Here is a 19371-nt window from a genome sequence, read left to right as displayed (position 1 = left end):
TAAGATGCCACAAGTTACATTTTCCACCTCGCAGTTTCTTCGAAATCGCCTGAATTCGATGTCACCATTTGCATCGTGATTCGATAATTTCTTGTTTATTCGAACTGAAAAATTGCGTCGCCGCGTATTAAGAACTGGCAACAGCATTTTTCACATTGGTTTGGTATTGTAAGTCGTATTTCGCTAAGCAATTATTCTTTATATCAGCGAAAAGTATTCATCTTCTGCTACATGTATTCAGTGCAAAGAAATGAAAATCCTGCCTCTACTAAAACATCTGCAGAAGACCCACACCTCTCGCAAGCAAATTCCTATTCTCTTCCACATCCTCAGCAACTGTGGAATGTTACCACCACGTTCCAGTAAACGCGCGTTTCGCATCCTGCTCCAAAGATATTTCAATAGACCCCCTCTCAAAGACAACTCCTGCCACGTATACACTATCAGATCAATATCATCTGGACACTGGTGTGTAATGCGCAATGGGCCACCAGATATTACGAGAGGCGGACCTTCCAGTATAAAAGGAGACGGGCCGTATTGTGTCGTCAATAGAGAAGAAGTGACAGGACAGTGCCTGGTTCAGGTGAGCTGAGTGACTTCGAAAGTGGACTAGTCATTGGGTGTCACCTGAGCAACAAAACAATCACGGAAATTTTGGATCGAGGAGGGAGGCGTGGCAGGGTAATCCGTGTAGTTGTCTGAACCACTGTGCCAAGGGGGCTTCGGTCTGCTTTCCGTAGCGCTGCGGCGAGGACGTCCTGTTTACGGTCGCGAGTGTCCGTAGTTGTTTACTACTTCGTCACCGCTAGTTTAGAGTCCATCACTATCGACGTAAGATGGCACACACAAACCACCATCAAGCTTAGTTTTCAACCCGATAATGCACGGCCGCTATCTTTTGAAGTGGAGCGTTTCCTACGTGACGACGTTAAAACTGATCGGCAGGACATAATTGGTATCCGTCTCTCTATCACGAGCAGTGTTGTCTACGTCAAGTTAGTAAGTGACGACGTGTGTAACAGAATCGCGCGTGCACATGCGAACTATCTTAAATTCAAACATTCTGATGACCATATTGGGGCAGTCTCTATCACGCGAGGCTTGGCCTCCGTACGATGTACCACCGGACGTAGTCACCGCGGCTTTCCAGCCTTACGGCAGAGTGGTCAACCACATGGCTGAAAGATGGACCACCTTTACACCGTACCCAGCTGAAGAGATCCACCCACATTCGGATACTGAAACCCACGTCCGTAAACAGCGTTCCCCACGGAAACACAAGAGACGGCGGCGTGCTCTGTCAGACGAATGATTGCAGCCAACGGCTGATATGGTGTACAATCCGACGACGGTACAGGCGGTTCAGAGGCCTCAGTAACATCCCATCCAATAGATTGCCAAGGTGACGGCTTCAGTCCCTCCGATCCCACAGAACAGCAGGATCACATGCAGACAGGCGCTGCCGATTATCAGCCAGTGGCGCCGAAGGAGTCTGCACCGAGTGCCGCAGCAGCCACCAACAGCCAGCCACCAACAGCCGATGGTATTTCATGGCGACTGGGTGAACGACGGTGACGACAACTCCTTACCCATCGTGCCGGACGACAAGCGGGGGAATTCACCCCACCGCTGTTGATCCTTTTCCACCACCTGTGACAGCGATGAGACAGCCTGAAGTCACGTGCACACACCCCTTACACGGGTGTTGATGGCCAACACGCGTCCTATGGATAGACCTCAGACTTATCGTGTTGCGACTATAAACATCAACACTATACGGACGCGCGCTCAGTTGTCCTTGCTTCAGGATGTGTTGAATTCTGCTTCCACCGATATAGCCCTTCTCCAGGAGGTGTACATCGACGCCCTCCAAGGCATGTACAGTTATGACACATGCGTCTCTCCAGCTTCCCCCACAGGCAGCGGCGTCGCTGTACTTCTTCGGGAAGGGATAGTGGCGGACAATATCCTCTTTCTGCTAGGGGCAAGAGGAATGGCACTCACAGTGCTGGGTGTCCGCCTTATCAATATCTACGCACCTTTCGGGACAGACAAACGTCGCGAACGTTCACTATTCTTTGCAGAAGACTTCGCCCCGCTCTTCCAAGGCCGCCACGACCATCTGGTGTTTGCAGGTGACTACGACTGCGTACTGGCACCCAGAGACCAGCTCCCACGACATAATCCGTGCCTGGAACTCGAGACGCTAATTCGAGACCTGCAGATGGTGGACACTTGAGAACATCTTCACGGCCACCGACTGGGATTCACACACTTCACTCTTCCAGTCGCTTCTACAGGATTTATGTCTCATGCTCTCTTGCCACTGGGACACAGGACGCGGAACTGTGGTCTGCAACTTTCTCGGACCACTCAGCTTACATCTGTGCCATCGCCCCACGGCGACAACAAGTGTGGAGAAGCCGCAGCCTATGGAAATTAAACGTCGCTCACCTGTCGTACCCGGTTTGCCGCCAAGCCGTTGAGAATACCTGGCATTCGTGTGAAAATCGCCTCCGCGCGTATCCCACAACGATCCGCTGGTGGTTGGATTGCGCCAAACCGGCACTGAGGCGAACAATGATAACCTATGGTCGCGACCACGCTGCTTGGTGTAGACATACACTCGATTTTTACTTCAGGGTACTGCGAGACTGCGATACTACGGCGTCGCCCCCGGAACGATAAACGGCTGCCCGCCGTCAGAGATCATCGCAAATATGCGACACCACCCAGAGGGGGTGGTCATCCGCTCAAGGACGCAGGATAGGACAGTGCTCGAGCGCCCGTCTATGTTCCACGTACTTCGTGAACGAAAGCGACGCCTAAGAGCGCTGATACTTTTCATCGACAAGGAGGACGGTCGTCGCCTCTCCACGCAACAAGACATACGCACAGCTTTCTACGATCATTATTCCCATCTCCATTCAACTCAGATCCCTAATCCGACAGCACTGGAAGACGTCTGTCAGACGATTTACGGTACCTACACCCCAGCAATGGAAGCGGCCTTGATGGAAGAGGGGGCTGTTTGGGGGAGGAGACCTGACAGCGAGGTCATCGGACTTATCGGATTAGGGAAAGACGGGGAAGGAGGTCTGCCGTGCCCTTTCAAAGGAACCATCCCGGCATTTGCCTGGAGGGATTTAGGGAAATCACGGAAAACCTAAATCAGGATGACCGGACGCGGGATTGAACCGTCGTCCTCCTGAATGCGTTCGGTTTAACGGAAGAAATTACGTAAGAAGTGATCGACGCCATTGCAAAAGGAGCTGTAAACAAGTCTCCGGCTCCTGATGACCTCCCCTTGGAATTTTACCGGTCTGTTCAATATTTATTGGCCACCCGATGGACGGACATCTGTCGCGGACTACTATCCCCAGATATGCCACTCCCTGCGGCCCTTGTAGAAGGGATGATTATTCCTATTCACAAAACGTCCGGTGGCTCAAGGACGCAGGATTACTGGCCACTGACGCTATTGAACTACGACTTTAAGATCTTTCCTCGGCCGGCCGGAGTGGCCGTGCTGTTCTAGGTGCTACAGTCTGGAGCCGAGCGACCGCTACGGTCGCAGGTTCGAATCCTGCCTCGGACATGGATGGCTATGATGTCCTTAGCTTAGTTAGGTTTAATTAGTTCTAAGTTCTAGGCGACTGATGACCTTAGAAGTTAAGTCGCATAGTGCTCAGAGCCATTTGAACCATCTTTCCTCGACTGTTGGTGTCGCTGGTACACCAGACATTACAACACGTCATCTCACCCGATCAAACGTCATTAAGAGACGACAATAGCATTCAAACAGCATTCAGTGAATATCGTGACGATCTCACTGGCAAGGGCATGTCGTCTGAAGGTTGCGCTGGCGGCAATCGATTTCAGTCAAGCTTGCTATAGCGTCGACCACGACTATTTGGAAGCGGTCTCCCAACATATGCGATACTCACAGCCTTTTGTCACTGTCGTCATGAGACATCCAAGGTGATCGTCAACGGCCGACATACACAGCCACTCACCATTACTCGACAGCTACGCCATTGCTGACCTCTGTCCACTTTACTTTACGTTGTGATCACGGAACCATTCCAATGCGGCCTGCGCCAACGACTAGAGGGTATGACATTACGAGGCCACACTTTCCGATGTAAAGCACGACCTGGCGATTGTCCTCCGCAACGGCGACACCACCAGCGCACTGAATTGGATAGCTACATATAGCATGGCCACTGGTAGTCGTATCAATGTCGCAAAATGAGTAGCGATGGACATCGGGGTCGGACTGCCTGAGGACAGCGTCACCCCCTTACAGCTCGAAGATACTTTGAAATGCCTCGGCATTGATTTCACAGACGATATACGACGAGCCGCTGCTCACAATTTTCGTCGACTTTTACGAAATATTCGGACTGGGATAGTCAATAACCGCCTACGAGCACTGGACATCGTCCAACGGACGAAGTATGTCAACACACATTTAGCGTCACGCATTACGCACATCGCCCCGATATTACCTATACCGGTGATGTTAGCTCGCCGTATACTGGCGGCTGTTGGGCCCTTCGTGAGTTCAGGAATGCTTTTCAAGATCAAACATGAGACTCTCACCCTTCCCCCAGATCGGGGAGGGCTTGGCCGTTATCACGTTCATGATAGAGCGGTCACCCTATTTGTGTGCGCATTAGTCAAACTATGGCATCGCCGTCCGGACAGTCTGACGAGTTTGTTATTAGAAGAACTGGCGCCACCCTCCCTCTCGCCACCTGTGCCAATACATCACGTCCCCTCGTCCCTCTTCTACATCAGTGCCTTTTACCTCGAGCTCAGTTACGTTCGATTTACCTTACCAGCGACTCGACTGGCGACGGCACGGACTGTTTATCGTGTCCTGCAGCGTGGACGACCCAATACTATCGTGCAGAAGAAGCACCCGAACGTCAACTGGTGAGTGGTGTGTAGGACGATTCAGCACGTAACACTGGACACTACCGTCATGGCGATGTGGTATATCACTGTCAACAGTAAGCAGATGGCCAGATCAAGGCTACATGCGATACGTATGATGGGCTCACCCATGTGCACGAGCTGTGGCGTTCAAGACAACGATGAACACCGTCTTAGCTGTGGCGAGTCTACGGCAGTGTGGCACTTAGTGCAGCAAATGTCAGCGTACTTCCTTAGAGTGACGTCGAATAATATCGAACCCAAGACTATATTATTCTCGGAGGAGACTATTACCCACACACGATAACTAATGCCTTGATGTGGCTTCGTGGACAAGTAGTACATTATTTGCTTCAAGATGACACTAAGGACACTTTAGACTTTTGGAAGTATTTGCAGGAACGACATTGCAAGATCCTTCGTAACCCAAAGTACCGACAATTATTTCCAATTATTTGTGGAGTGCGTTCCACAACCCTCCACGCAGCTGGATCGTCACGGGTAAGAGAAGCTAAAATTACAAGACGCTGATAGAACACTACATGGTACAACGTGGAATCTACCTTGGTCATTGCGAGAAGTCATATCTGGATGATACAGCAGATGGAGAGTTTCGTTGTGACCCCTCGCACTGTGTAGCAGCCTTTGCCCCCTTTCCTGTTTTTGTCCCCAGTGCGAAAGGTTCTTCGCAGCTTTTTCGTTTCCCATCCGGTACAAGATGTAGTACTGGTTAATGGTGGTACGGATTTCATCCTCAAGTTTTATTTAATGGGTTCCTTAGCCTCACACTTTGCTCGCTTTCTTCTTGCCCTTTGCTGTAACTATCAGTATGTCTTTAGTTATGTGCGTCCTTAAAAAAATGGCTCTGAGCACTATGGGACTTAACATCTGTGGTCATCAGTCCCCTAGAACTTAGAACTACTTAAACTTAACTAACCTAAGGACATCACACACATCCATGCCCGAGGCAGGATTCGAACCTGCGACCGTAGCAGGCGCGCTGTGCGTCCCTAATTCGACGCAACGAGTGTACTTATTAGTTTGTTACTTACTGCTCAAAAAATTAAATAAACAAAATAACAAAAAAACAAGTAACCAAATAAAAATAAATGGAAATAAACATTCACAACAATAAAACCGTTGCATCCCTTGTACCACATCCCCAGGAATGGGTGGGAGGGGACATTGTGGCCAGGCCAAGGTTTTCGTCTCCTGCCCACCATGCCTCCACCACCCCACGACCTGATCCATTTCCCATAAAAGAAATAAAGTGCCTAATGCACCTGCCTAGCAAACAGGAGACCTGGGCTCGATTCTCGGCCTTGGTCTATATCCATAAAATCATATCTGTATAAGATCAATAAAGTCTTTGAAATTGTGTCATTTCGTTTTCAGTACTTCCATAAATCACTGATGGCGAATGCCGGTAAGGCTCCAATACGATTTTGTCTCCGTCTCGAGAGATTTCGTTGTCAACGAGCTGTTAAACGCTAATTGTCCTTCCTTCTTCCTTCTTTCACTTCCTGTGTACAGTGGCATCGTTCCAGCGTGAGCCACAAACACTATGTAGTGAGGCGTGTTACTTGCAAAGTTCCTCATGTGGGTCGAGTGTCTCTGTTCTACAGCGAGAATATTTTTATAGATGATATTATTCTCACATACTGTCATTCAGCATTCCACTGCCAGAAGATACGAAGCACTGCAGCCACTCTATGCGTTGTTGTCGTCCGCCAATGACGTCAACGTCCGCCCCCGGGAGCTGAGTGGTCAGCGCGACAGAATGTCAATCCTAAGGGCCCGGGTTCGATTGCGGGCTGGGTCGGAGATTTTTCTCCGTTAAGGGACTCGAAGTTGTGTTGTCCTAATGATTATCATTTCCTCCCCATCGACGCGCAAGTCGCCGAAGTGGCGTCAACTCGAAAGACTTGCACCCGGCGAACGGTCTACCCTTACCCTACGGGAGGCCCTAGTCACACGACTTTTACATTTTAATGCCGTCAATATAAGCTCACCAGACAACAAATTAGTAGCCGCCAGGAGAGATTACGTTAATACCGTGTAACATCTAGCCTTGATAAGGACCTTATTTCTACAAGCTTCTCCTGGTTTGCCTTATCAAACTAAAGGGAGTCATAGATTATCACATGCCGTATAGCTATCAAATAGCGGGAATGTTGATTGTTATGATTCACCCGCTGTTATAAATAACCCCAGGCATTTTCTATAGGACTAATATGCGGTGATTTATCGCGCGCCGGCCGTTGGTGGCCGAGCGGCTCTAGGCGCTTCAGTCTGGAACCGCGCAACCGCTACGGTCGCAGGTTCGAATCTTGCCTCGGGTATGGATGTGTGTGTGATGTCCTTAGGTTAGTTAGGTTTAAGTAGTTCTAAGTTATAGGGGACTGATGACCTGAGATGTTAAGTCCCATAGTGCTGAGAGGCATTTGAACCACTTATCGCGCCACACGAGGTACGACATGGTGCCTGAGTGTTTGTTAAAAAAAGAACTATGCGTGCAGCGCTCTGAAAATGGGTATTGTTATCTTGGAAGACGGAAGTGTCCATAGCGTATTCTTCAAGATAATGTCGAAGAAAGTGAAATACTTGCACCCCGAGAATACTGAAATAAATATCTTGGCTCAAGTTCACAGTAACCAGAATTAGTGAGTTGAGCCCAAGTCAAGATTCGACGTACACTTCCAAAACATAACAGAACCACCGATCGCCTGAACAACACACTCTACACACTACGAGTTAAACGCTTCATTAGGCTTTCGGAGCACTCGATATCTTGCATCATTCTAAAAGAGGTAAAATTTCGCCTACAGCTAGCTTCTGTCAGGTTTCTGGGTTGTATGGCCTTTCCGGAATTGATGTCTGATAAGGAGGAGATTGAGTCAGTAATTAAATCACTGAAGACTAAGAGCTCTTATGGATATGATGGAGTGCCTAGCAGAACATTAAGGTACTGTGCTGCACATTTTAGCCCTGTACTTAGCCTTATTTGTAATTTTTCATTTAAGAATGGTCAGTTTCCTGAGCGATAAAAGTACTCAGTATTAAACCCGCTTTATAAAAGGGAAAAAGGGATAATGTAGACAATTTTAGACCTATTTCTATGCCATCAATGTTTGCTAAAGTTATTTGAAAGGCTGTGTATGTAAGGATAATTGATCATTTTATTTCACATAATTTGCTATCAAATGTACAGTTCGGTTTTAGAAGTGGTTTAACAACTGAAAGTGCTATATTCCATTTTCTCTGTGAGCTACTGTATGGATTAAACAAAAGGTTTGAACGCTAGGCATCCTTTTTTATTTAAGTAAGGCATTTGATTGTGTTGATCACAAAATATTGCTCCAGAAATTGGACCATTATGGAACACTGGGAGTAGCTCACATTTGGTTCACTTCTTACTTTAATTCACAGTTTTGAGAATGGCTATGATGTAAGGTCTGAGTGCGGCACAGTCAAATGGGGGGGGGGGGGGGGGTGTGTCCTAGGGATCAGTTCTGGGGGCACTCCTATTCCTTATTTATATAAATGATGTGCCCTATAGTATTACGGGTAATTCTAAAATATTTCTGTTTGCTGATGATACTAGCTTGGTAGTAAAGGATGTTTTGCGCAACATTGGTTATGTTTCAAATAGTGGAGTTCTTGACATAAGTTCATGGCTTGTAGGAAAAAAACCTAACGCTAAATCACCGTAAGACCTAGTTCCTATAGTTGCTACCAAACAAGTCAACAAAACCCGACGTTTTAATTTCACAGACTTGGCATATGGTTAGTAATACTGAACAATTCAAATTTCTAGGTGTTCAGATAATAGTGGAAAGCCCACACTCAGGATCATGTTCAGACTTAATGCTGACATTTTTACTACTCGAACGGTATCTGAAGTAAGTGGTAACTCGACACGAAAAGTAGTCTACTTTGCTTATTGTCATTCGCTTATGACGTATAGTATTATGATTTGGGGTAACTCTTCCCATTCAAAAATGGTTCAAATGGCTCTGAGCACTATGGGACTTAACATCTGAGGTCATCAGTCCCCTAGAACTTAGAACTACTTAAACCTAACTAACCTAAGGACATCACACACATCCATGCCCGAGGCAGGATTCGAACCTGCGACCGTAGCAGCAGCACGGTTCCGGACTAAAGCACCTAGAACCGCTCGGCCACAGCGGCCGGCCGCCATTTCATTCCATAACACCCCTACAGCACAGTGACACATTGATGATTTTCTACGCCCCGTCGTTGCCCTTCATGGTAAACCATCCTAGACTTACATTTCAGCACGATAATGTCCGCCCGTACACGGTGAGAGTTTCTACTGCTTCTCTTAGTGCTTGCCAAACCCTACTTTGGCCAACAACGTCGCCGAATCTCTCCCCAATTGAAAACATTTCGAGTATTACGGGCAGACTCCTCCAACCAGCTCGGGAGTTTGACGCTCTAACGCACCAGTTGGACAGAATTTGACACGATATCCCTCAGGAAGATATTCAACAACTCTGTCAGTCAATGCCAAGCCGATTAATTGCTTGCATAAGAGCCAGATGTGGACCAACGCGTTATTCTTCTTCTTCTGTGGAGCTACAGTGCAGGATGAACCTTGGCCTTTCCGACGAGCTTCCGCCATCCATCACGGTCACATGCCACCTTCCTCCAGTTTCTGCATCCGAGCTTCCGTAGGTCTTCTTCCACTCCATCCAGTCATCTTGCTCGAGGTCGATCTCGCCCTCTTTGTCCTCCTGGATTACCAAAGAGATTCTTCATCACCTCAGACTCCTCCATTCTTGCCACATGACCTGCCCATCTTATCCTTCCTGATCGTATGATTTTTGTTCAGGAGCATCGACGTATATGGTGTGCAATTCTGCATTGTACCTTTTCCTCCATTGTTCTCTCTCATACACAGGGTCAATTATTCTCCTCAAAACTTTCCTCTCAAATCCGTCGAGCAGCCTTGCATCGATTTCCGTCAAGGGCCATGTTTCCGAAGCATAAGTGAGAACTGGCCTAACGAGGGTTTTATAAATAGTGAATTTTGTTGGACGGCTGAGGAGTCTTGACCGGAGTAAATTAGTCAAGGCGAAATATGCCTTATTTGCTGATATCAGCCTTATCTTAATTTCAGTTGAGATGACATTAAACCAAGTGACTGTGGAACCAAGATACTTGAAGCTATCAACTCTTTCAAATGTGTATCTATTCACACTGAAAGTTGACGGTATGTTGGGTTGATATGCTTTCCCACAGGCCATGTATTTAGTTTTATCTCCCTTTATAATAAGACCCATCTTCTTACTTACTTGCTTGACTTAAGGCTGTAAAAGCTTCTTCCAGTGCTGGTACTGTCAGTGCTATGATGTCTACGTCATCTTCGTACGCTAAAATCTGCACTGACTTGTGTCCCTGGTCTGTAGGCCTGCTTCCCTAATCACCTTCTCGAGTACTACATTAAATAATAAGCATGCTAATGCATTTTACTTCCAGGGGGTCTGACTAATTTCCTCGACTCGAATGCAGCTTCTTACGTCAGACTGATGTCATGTACTGATAGACCAGTGCCATAAATCTAACCTGTATGTTCGAACCTTTCGTGGCCCTAATGTGGATTCAAATCATTTTTTTTTGTAGATGCCAAGATAAGAGCAAGGATAGCAAATGCTCAGAAAGCAAGACATACTAGGAAAGAACGGTACAATATTGCACCACTGCAATCAACAGAAACTTACGAATCGTACGGTCAGAAAGTTTCTCGGTCCCTGGAACAAGAACAAGAGCAAAGAACAATGCGAGACAGTAATGACATAGAACAAAAATGGCTGACTATAGAAAGAGCTATAGACATTTCAGCTAAGGAAACACTAGCGATGGAGAGAAAATCAATAAGGCCCACGTGGTTTGATGAAGAGTGCAAGAGAGTGACTGATGAAAAGAACACTGCATACCAAAAGACATCACAGGCGAACTGCACGAGAAGCTTGTTGGAGGATTATCGAGAGAAAAGGAGGATCGAAAAGATGACACATCGCCGAAAGAAAATGGAATGTAGTAAGGCTGAAATTGAATGTATGGAATTGTCCAAGAAGAAGAATGAAACAAGGAAGTTCTTTATAAAAGTAAACAATGCTAGAAGACGATTTCCTCCAATAACCAGCTTGATTCGAGATGAAGAAGGAAACATAATAAGTGAGAGTAAACGGACTCTGGAAAGGCTTCATGACCAACGCGTTATTGACTCGCTCAGTTTCTGAAGCTCTTTCTCTTGAATAAATCTCCAATTTTTCTGAGACTATAATCATTTATTTATCTGTAGATGTATATCGTACTTACCAATTTCCGTCCTTTTTTGAGTTTATAAAACATGTGGACAGTTAAGTCATACTTTGTACGTAGTACATCATCTTGTAGCTTGAACCAGAAGATGGTCTTTTTCCGTGGGACTAATAATACTTGCAAATGAACTGAGTTTTTTTAACATCTTGATAGTTTAACCCTTTTTAAAAATGGAAATTTGTATTAGTTTCCAATAGCTTCTGTTTCAAAATATATTTAACTTGTAACTGCTTTTTGATAATACTTCTGCTTAATTTGATTTCACTTATTGATTATTGGTATGTAATAGGATAATAATGTAAGGGGTGGACTATTAAATTATTGTATTTGCGAGATTTTCTCTATTGCAACGGTTATAAATTTCAGTCGAATATTTGTTCCGAAGTACGTTACCACGTTCTATCTTGGAACAGGTTTCAACATTTGGAAAAACCTCAATTTTCTGGAGTAATTTTTGTAATTTAAGAAAAAGACTACAGCACATAAAAAGTGAATGCCATCATTTAAAAATGGAATTATTAAATACATTAAACTTCTATTAAAGGACTAGCTAGAGGCGAAAGTCTGAAAATATACCACAGTACCTTACTCTCTCTCCTTCAGTTTGCACCTTTACTAATTTTCACTTCCGTTGCCTAAGTAGTGTGCGTCGTTTGTTCGCATGGTTTCCATTCGTAGCAGCTAGTACTCTATTCCAATAACAATGAACAACAGAGTGCAGACTGTCAGAGACTAACAATAAAGTCTTCCAGTATTAAAAATAAAATTCATACCTTTCTGCGCTCTTTTGTGGGAACTTCATCGCTTGGAAATATTTATTTTCCCCTCTTGTGTTAAACACGAACAACTTCGTATATTTAATAATTTAAATTGTATTTTCTGTAATACCACTACTGAAAACAAAAGTCCTCGCCCATCAAAAGTGTATCGTAAATATTTCATTTAAGAGCGTTGTGGTAGTTAAGGTTCAACAAAATTGATAGTGACATCTTGGGTTGTCGGGTGTTCTGCCGGATATCAGCGTCGTACTTGCACGATATTTCGGTCACGTACCTCGTGGCCTTCATCAGGTGCGACCTGAGTCTCAGGTCGCACCTGATGAAGGCCACGAGGTACGTGACCGAAATATCGTGCAGGTACGACACTGATATCCGGCAGAACACCCGACAACCCAAGATGTCATTAGATCGCCGGGAAAGCCTGAAGAGTTACAAAATTGATAGTGTCTTTTCCAACATCAAAATGTTACTGTCATCATAATTAAAAGTAAATCTAAAATTTTAGTTCACTGGTAATCATATTTTCGTGAAAATATTTCGTATTTCCGTGGTACTAAGAAAAGAAAACTGATCTCTGAGATCACTAAGCTAATGACGAGGATATGTGTTTGGAGCTGGAAAATAGGGACTCTCGTTATTTTTGGCGAATGGACTTCTAACTTACCACTCACGTCTGGCGAAACAACATTTTGGTCATTGATCGCGAAGCGCTGAACAGGCCCGTGAGAGAAAACGCAGATGAATTTACTGTTGAGTGAAAGCTGTGTTTTCGTAGCTCGCGGCCGCCTTCTTAGACGGAACTAATCGACTCGCTTACTCTAAATGTTTAACGAAGTTACAGATATTTGTGTGTGTGTAGAAAAACTGAGTATTTATAAAGGCTGTGTAATGATTTACGTGGCTGTCTGCAGATGTAACTGAACGTGTTAATGTTGTTTGGGGAACGAGCGCCATGTTATGATTACGGTTGTCAGTGTGTTTATCAACACGGCGCATGTAAAACATTAGCGGGACAGATGCGTCGCTCCTGTGACGAGCATTCTGGCGGCGCGGGCTGCCGCCGGGATAAGTGTCCTTAGGACATCACCGAGCTCCCGCTTACCTGCCCACCACCCAGCTCATCAACGGAAGCTCTTCGGTCCAAAATTTTCTTGACCTGTCTGATCGCTGTCATTATCTTGGAAGAAATATACTTCTCACAAAAATCCAAAGGCCTTGCAGCATTCAGTTTCCAGAAATCTGCAACGTTATGTACCACATGCAGTTTCTTCGCCTTCGCTGTGAAAAAAAAGAGAAACAAAGCAATTTCGATGTAGATAAGTTTCGCCTTATTGTTCTTTTTCAGCAAGTATACTTGCTAGCCTCCCGGGAGAAACGACATGTCGCATGTACTCGAGCAATTGGAAATATAGTATTTATTTCTTATTGTTGTGATCATTTAAAGACGGTGCATCGTAAGCATTGTTCTTGCTATATATGAGAATTGACAGACTGCGTCTTTGGATCTCTCGATTCCTACTTTGTCCTTAATAACTGCCTTTTCCAAGTAACCAACATATCACAATGACCCGGAATATCCCTCTATAGAAAGCTAACATAGATTTCCCTCTCCCTTTCAAACCCCACCCCTCCTCCGATTGCTAAAAAATATTTCTGTCCGACAGACAGCCAACAATGGCTGTTTATGTACACTGATAATCCAAAACATTGTGGCCATTGCCCACGGCGACATCGAATGCCGCCTGGTGGCATTGCGGGCAACTGACGCGGTAACAAAAGTATGTAAGCGGGATGGACATGACGGGGCGCGGTGGTCACCCTAGAGAAAATAGGGGCTGCAAATGAAGAAATCCATTGAGATAAGCGACTCTGCAAAGGGCAGATTATTATTATTGTGAACGAATATCTCGAAAATGGCGAAGATGATCGAATGTGCAAGTGCTACGTCGTGAGCATCTACGGAAAGAGGTAGAAGGACATTGAAACTACCTTTAGGTGCTAAATGGTTGTACTTCCACGACTCTTCACAGATCGTGCATATCGGGGGCTTGTCTGCTCTGTAAAGTAGGATAGATGGTCATATGTGGCATCTCTGCCGAAAGAGCTCAATGCTGGTGCACGCACAAGTGTTTCGGAGCACGCTGTTCATCGTACACTGTTGAACCTGGAGCAACATCCCTACGTATTCATATTTTGGCCCAACGACACTGTCAATCACGATTGCAGTGGGCACGGGACCATCTGTATTCGACCGTCGATCAATGAAAACGTGTCAGTTCTTCGGGTGAATCACGTTTTTCCTACACTAGGTCGATGGTCGTCTCCACAGACGATGGCATCGAGGTGAACGGCGGCTCGAAACGTGCAGCGCGCCACGGACGCAGGCTGGTAGGAGCAGTATTATGCTAAGGGAGACATTCTCCTGTGCTTGCATGGAACCTGTGGTAGTAATCGAAGCCACGCTGACAGCTGCGAACCATCTGCATCGCTTCATGTTTGATGCCTTCCCCGACGGCGATGTCATGTTTCAGCACTATAATTGTCCATGTCTCGGAGCCAGAACTGTTTTACAGTGGTTTGAGGAGCATTATAGCGAAATCGCGTTGATGTCCTGGCGACCAAATTCGCCTGATGTAAATCCTATGGAACCCATCTGGGTCACTATCAGACAGCATCACCGCGTACGCAAATCAGCAGAACGTTATTTACGCGAATTACATGACCTGTGCATAGAAGTCTAATGCCACATACCTCCGCAAACCTACCAACAAACTGTCGGATCCCTGATACGCAGAATCAGTAATGTATCTCGTTCCGACAACGGACAAACAAGCTATTAAGCAAGCGGTCATAACGTTTTGGCTCATCAGTGTAGATATGATATGCTACCAGTCGCTTTTCTAATTTGATATTATTCATTGTACCATTAAACATTATAAGAACATTATTTTGTTTTTTGGATCAGGTGCAGGTAGACATTAGGTTTTACATAAAACGAAGTAAACCAAGTCCACCTAAACACTCTGTGTGTGTGTGTGTGTGTGTGTGTGTGTGTGTGTGTGTGTGTGTGTGTGTGTGTATTTGTGTGTGTGTGTGGGGGGGGGGGGGGGGTGATCTGGCTAAAATGTACGTTATCGAAATGGATTCGTCAGGCAGACCAATATGCAATACAACCACCAAGACCCTAGTGTCTAGCTGCACGTGGTCCAGAAAATAATGTTCCTGTAACACCTCTATCCGATGATGAGCGTGCAGTAGCTCGAAAATTATTAAATGGTACAATAAAATGCATAAAATACAAAGAACGACTGGGTGCATATCGTATCTACATAAACCGTCAATTTAAATCAGAGTTGTATATCGCCAGCCACCACGGATGTAATGAAACACGCAATATACTACTTATATTAAGAGTATCAACCTGCCGATTCTGGAGACTGCGTTCCTCAATCGTTGAGTACATGCATAAGACTTCGGTCCTATTCCTCTTCGCTTAGAGCAATGTCGCCTTGATCTCTGCATCTTCAAACTTCTATCTGTCAGTCACAGTTCTTGCTCTCCACCTCGCTTCTCACAGTCGCTTACAGTTCATCATATGAATTCACCTTATGCACTTCCTCCCCCTGCTTACTCATTTCGTACACTTACTCATAAACTATGCACCTGTAAACTCGGTACCAAAACCCCAGTGTTTCTCTCCTAACTTCTCATCCTGGTATGCTACCGCCACTTTACGAGTACCTCCCTCTACCGCCTTCCCAGTCTTCCACGGTGTCATCGTGTCCCTCTTATCAAATCTGGCATATACCTTCTCTTCGCTCACTCCTCATTTCCCTCTTCCTCTTACCGCATCTCCTTAAGCCACAGTTTTTCACACCATCCAAAAACCTCCGCTTACTCCGTTTTCTGTTACACGACTAGAATTTCATCCAATTTTTTGTCCCCTCATCTCCAGAATCACATGCAACATACCACCATTTTCCGTACCACACACCCTCAGAACCCTGATTTAATTTCTTCACAAGAATACCAACACATTTAACAATACCACCAACACTACCATCTCAGCCTTTGGTACATCATCGTGTAAATCACTTAGTTTTAATAAAAACCATACGTTTCAATTATTCATTCTTACGTTCAAATGTTTGTTATCACACTTAAATTTTTAATTTCTTTTGGCTGAAGAACAGTTAATCCTAGCCATCGAGGACCGTATCTGTATTGAAAACGTATAGGGAGGAAACTAATGGCACCATTCGAAATAATCGATATGAAGACTGTGGAACTCCGTTTTCTTTTGCTAGCCAATGTGAACGAAGACAGAGTGTGTGCGAACATCAACAGTAATGCTACAGAGTCCCACCTTACTACTTCTTTTTCGTGTTATTTTCCTTTCAAGTATTAGGTTTTGTCCAGTGCCTCTGTTGCTCGTAGTTAGTTTTTTTTTTGATCTCTCCATCTTTTCCCTGGTCTGCTTATTGACCGTTTCCATCGTTGAATAATTCATTTCATTTTGAACATTATATTTTTCATTCTTGTAACATGATCTCCCCATTTGTTTCTGTACTCCTTGATCGGTTCATTTATGGTTTTAAGTCCTAATTCTAATTGCAGTACTTATGTCGGGCTGCACTCCGTCTTCAGGCCACAAGTGGCCCATCGGGACCATCCGACCGCCGTGTCATCCTCAGTTGAGGATGCGGATAGGAGGGGCGTGTGGTCAGCACATCGCTCTCCCGATCGTTATGGTGGTTTTCTTTGACAGGAGCCGCTACAATTCGGTCGAGTAGCTCCGTAATTGGCATCACGAGGCTGAGTGCACCCCGAAAAATGGCAACAGCACATGGCGGCCTGGATGGTGACCCATCCAAGTGCCGGCCACGCCCGACAGCGCTTAACTTCGGGTGATCTCACGGGAACCGGTGTATCCACTGCGGCAAGACCGTTGCCCTATCATGCCAGGTAATCTATTGCAAATTACTTTTGTTAAAAACCGTACGTCTGAAATTTGTATTCTTCATTCGTTTCCAACTATTGTCCGATTGTCACTGCCATGAAGTGTAAATGAGATTGCCATCGTTTTGCAGAACTTTATTAAGGTTTCTAGCCTCACCCTTTTGTGTATGGTCCCATTACTGTAGCTCTATCTTTCAGTTTGTTAATCTCTTTTTTGATTGTGAAATGGGTGGTATTTCTCACTATCTCCATTTTATGCTAGTTTATCACAGCTTTGCTTGGGGCAGGGTCTTGACTTTCAAAACGCATGTCTTTTGTTTTGGTGATCGATGTAATTCAGTTATAGCTTTTGACATTTATATGTAATTTGTAAATGGATTTTTGATGGGTGTTCTCGCTGTCAGTTGTAAGAAATTAATCGTCAGCAGAGAGTGTTGTCATTAGAAAATTTCAGTGGTCAAAGCCATAGGTGTAAAACAATACTTCTTTTGAGCAACGTCCCACCATACCGTCAAATAGCTATTAAAAACATGGAAGATAAACTGTGTTTTCGTCATAAGCTTAGATTCCTTATTATTTTAACATTCTGTTTTCCTGCAGTGCTTATTTTGGTGTCTTTGTACATTTGTTGGGTTACCCTTAATGAAAGGAGTGGTATACCTTTCCTGTCTAGCATTTCCCACAACATTGTCCTATCTACATCTTACACCTCAAACAAACAAGTGAGACACTTGGAGATATTGCACAGGAGCCGTGCGTGGTAAAATGAAAGAGCGCAGCCTACAGCTTGGCTAGCATCTGTATTTCTGTTCTAGCACGCATTTCTCACGGTGTTTCATTATTTTTGACCAACCGCTGTAGACCTGCTGTTATGTGTGCTACATACGGTGCATAGCCTAGATTTTAGGTGCTGCCATAGAAATGTGAGGCATTAGTATACGGTCCAGTTCAAGACCGCGCAAATCCCGTGTCACTAATGAACTTTTGGTTCCCTATTCAGAGAGATGCACTCAGATTTTCTTTTTAAATCCGTTATTTTACTTAGATTTAATACGTGAGGATAATGTCTAACAAAATTTTATTTCGTTAATGTAAATACTAACAGACGCCATGCACCTTGATTTTTGAATCTTTTCTGAGTAACATAATCAATATTGCTCTGTACACTAAAACAGTACGTCATAATTGACTCTTAATAACTCCATACGTACAGAAGAAGATACCCATAGTTTAATAATAGCAAGTCTCTTATATTATAAACTTACAAATTTTATTTTCTTGAATTGTGTGGCCATATTGTATGTAGTTGCTTTACAATTCCTGAAGGTATTTTCGTTCCGTCGTTACAACTACAAGAAAATTTGTGTTTTTTTCACCAAACACGCATTTTCTTATAGTTGTGTGACTGAAATAAAATACCTTCAGGAATTATAAATTCTAGACCTCTGGGTAGAACGAAATATCGCGACACACTCTATAAAAATATGGCACACAGCAAACCGTCTGAACACACCTTTTGGGAAAGCTAAACTACCTTTGCGTTTAACGCCGAGAGACGTAAAACTAACGCTGCAACATACGACGGGAAAGGAACACAGAATGAGCACACTGGCGTATTTGAATGTAATAATCATTCAAGAATACATGAAAATGTTACAGAAAAGCGTCGAAATATGGTAGACAAATGTTTATAAAGAAACATTGTGCCTGAGACTTGGTGAAAGGAAAATAAAATAAGTCCGAAAAACTAGCACTAAGTGCGATAGATACTCACTAAGTTTGCCGCGCGGGATTAGCCGAGTGGTCTTCGGCGCTGCAGTCTGGACTGTGCGGCTGGTCCCGGCGAAGGTTCGAGTCCTCCCTTGGGCATGGGTGTGTGTGTTTGTCCTTAGAATAATTTAGGTTTAGTAGTGTGTAAGCTTAGGGACTCATGACCTTAGCAGTTAAGTCCCATAAGATTTCACACACATTTGAACATTTGAACTCACTAAGTTTAATTCAAAGATGTAAATGTCAGTTTTGGTTCAAATGGTTCAGAGCTCTATGGGACTTAACATCTGAGGTCATCAGTCCCCTAGAACTTAGAACTACTTAAACCTAACTAACCTAAGGACATCACACACATCCATGCCCGAGGCAGTATTCGAACCTGCGACCGTAGCGGTCGCGCGGTTCCAGGCTGAAGCGGCTAAAACCGCTCGACCATACCGGCCGGCCTGTCAGATTTCAGAAGTATTCTTGTTATCCAACTGTTCCGATGTACGGCCTAAATCTTTTGGCGAAGAACGCATCAACAGGCGATTTATATACGAGCTTTGTTACAAATAATCTCTGTCGA

The sequence above is a fragment of the Schistocerca americana genome, chromosome X (assembly GCF_021461395.2).
Source record: "Schistocerca americana isolate TAMUIC-IGC-003095 chromosome X, iqSchAmer2.1, whole genome shotgun sequence".
Classification (NCBI taxonomy): Eukaryota; Metazoa; Arthropoda; class Insecta; order Orthoptera; family Acrididae; genus Schistocerca; species Schistocerca americana.
This window is presented reverse-complemented; position numbering follows the sequence as displayed.